This window comes from Schistocerca piceifrons, unplaced genomic scaffold (assembly GCF_021461385.2).
Source record: "Schistocerca piceifrons isolate TAMUIC-IGC-003096 unplaced genomic scaffold, iqSchPice1.1 HiC_scaffold_291, whole genome shotgun sequence".
Taxonomy (NCBI): Eukaryota; Metazoa; Arthropoda; class Insecta; order Orthoptera; family Acrididae; genus Schistocerca; species Schistocerca piceifrons.
Window position 1 is genome coordinate 30001 of NW_025728506.1, and position 2500 is coordinate 32500.

General features: G+C 57.6%; 1 non-coding gene across 1 annotated transcript in view; it reads right to left on the minus strand.

Moving 5' to 3' along the window:
- Nucleotides 1-310, minus strand: part of LOC124744410 — a 1909-nt gene extending 1599 nt beyond the window's left edge. Inside the window, exon 1 of the ribosomal RNA XR_007010738.1 lies at nucleotides 1-310. This exon is cut by the window's left edge and continues 1599 nt beyond it. This is a non-coding gene — a ribosomal RNA (small subunit ribosomal RNA).
- Between the last annotated feature and the right edge of the window lie 2190 nt (nucleotides 311-2500).

Sequence of the window (2500 nt, forward strand, 5' to 3'; positions counted from 1 at the left end):
ATGCGTCGCCGGTACGAGGACCGTGCGATCAGCCCAAAGTTATTCAGAGTCACCAAGGCAAACGGACCGGACGAGCCGACCGATTGGTTTTGATCTAATAAAAGCGTCCCTTCCATCTCTGGTCGGGACTCTGTTTGCATGTATTAGCTCTAGAATTACCACAGTTATCCAAGTAACGTGGGTACGATCTAAGGAACCATAACTGATTTAATGAGCCATTCGCGGTTTCACCTTAATGCGGCTTGTACTGAGACATGCATGGCTTAATCTTTGAGACAAGCATATGACTACTGGCAGGATCAACCAGGGAGCTGCGTCAACTAGAGCTGAGCAGCCGGCCGCCCGGGAGTGTGTCCCGGGGGCCCGCGCGAACACGCAAGCGTCCGCTCAATCATTCTGCAAACAGGAGGAGGCTGAGCTCCCCTGCACAATACACCTCGAAACCCTCTCAGGTCCCGGCGGCGCGCAGCGCCGTCCCAAGTACTTGGTCGGGTTCGAGAGAGGCGCAATCGCCCGGAGTTAGGCGAGTAGACGCTTTCGGTGCGACCACCCGTGCTCCCAACTGAGCTTGCCGCTGCCGACAGAGGCCCGGGAGCGTGCTGTCGTGGCATTGCCGGCGGGAGACAACACGCGCCACCTACGGTGACCGGCAGCTCCAACGCCAGCGCCACAGAAGGACAAAAGCCCCACTTGGGTGCCGAAGCGAACTCTCCCAGCACAGCGCACGCGCCAACACATCCGCACAGCTGCGATACAAACCACCAGCGAGAACCGCTGGGGCGACCGAGCAGCAGACGGCGTCGCGGCGCCGAGCGCCGGGCGGCGGCGCATCCTCAACGCACACAGTCCTCAATCGGACCAGCACACTGAAGATGTCCACCGCGCTTCGCACCGGGCCCGCGAGGACCTACTTTGGCCGCACGGCGCCGCGCGCAGGGTGCGCCGGCGCGCAGCTGCGACGCCTGCCGCGTCCGTCGGCCGGCGCGCCTGCCACTGGCCGCCCCCACCAGCCGGCTGTAGCGCGTGCGCCCACGCACCGCGCGGCCAGCACGCCGGGAGGCGCCCCCTCACCGGCCGGGGACGGTCCCACCCAGCCACCGCCGCGTATCGCTTCACACCCAGATGCCGTTCAGTTTCGTCGGCATGGTGGGTATCGCTGGAACAACCGGTTCGTACCTCAACCTATCGTCGCCATCACCGATTCACCCCTAGCGAGAACAACCGCACCACAACAGGTTACCATTTGTTCATTTGCGTAACTTCACCAGAAAACGCAGGCGTCCATCGCCATTTGCAACTTCAACGATTATTGCATGCCTGTGTCAGGTGTCACGCCACACTACGTCTGCCCACATACACGCAACAAAATGTGCACGCCTAGACAATACGTGGAAGGTGGCCCCCGTACGTATGCGATGTCCATTGCTCGAACGACTGTCAACCGGCCTCTGTAGCATGTCGCAGATATGGAACGCGGTGCACCATGCCATCACGGTGTGTGAGGAGAGACGACTAGGTCCGAATACATCAACAGACAGCTCATGCTGATCGCCATCCACGGCGTCCGTTCCTCCCACACGTCTCTATGGCGTACCACACTGCAATCCAGCTCTCATAGGGAGACGACACGTAGCTGCGTGCACAATATTTGCACTGTATGGTCCGCCGTTTTTGGGCGCAGTCGTTGTACGGTCACACATGTGCCACGATGTATCATTCGGTACATAAGGACGAATGTGCAGTACAGATTGTGGTTTACGCGTACGACATTAGCGGACGGTTGACACAGGCCGCACCACAACGTAGCCTGAGTACGTCGCATGCGAAGGGCATTGAACATGCAAACTTCTCACCAACCAGCTTGCGAAGGCAGGGGGGCAAGGTGGGGACGTGGGGAGGGGCGGCATGTACGTCCTGCTGCCATCCACATTACAGTGTACAGCAGGAGCATGTGGAAAGTCAGCAAGACTTGCAAGGTGTTTAACATGAAGCGATACACAGGGGAGCGGGCAGTGCGAGTAGCGAACTATATTGCGAGGGTTGCGGGTGGGCAACACTACACTAATTGAACGAGTCGTATAACAATTACAGAGCAGGTTTAGGCGACAACATGGGTTACGTTAGGGGACAACGTGGGTTACGTTAGGGGACAACGTGGGTTACTTTAGGGGACAACGTGGGTTAGGTTAAGGCACAACGTGGGTTAGGTTAAGGCACAACGTGGGTTAGGTTAAGGCACAACGTGGGTTAGGTTAAGGCACAACGTGGGTTAGGTTAAGGCACAACGTGGGTTAGGTTAAGGCACAACGTGGGTTAGGTTAAGGCACAACATGGGTTAGGTTAAGGCACAACATGGGTTAGGTTAAGGCACAACATGGGTTAGGTTAAGGCACAACGTGGGTTAGGTTAAGGCACAACGTGGGTTAGGTTAAGGCACAACGTGGGTTAGGTTAAGGCACAACGTGGGTTAGGTTAAGGCACAACATGGGTTAGGTTAAGG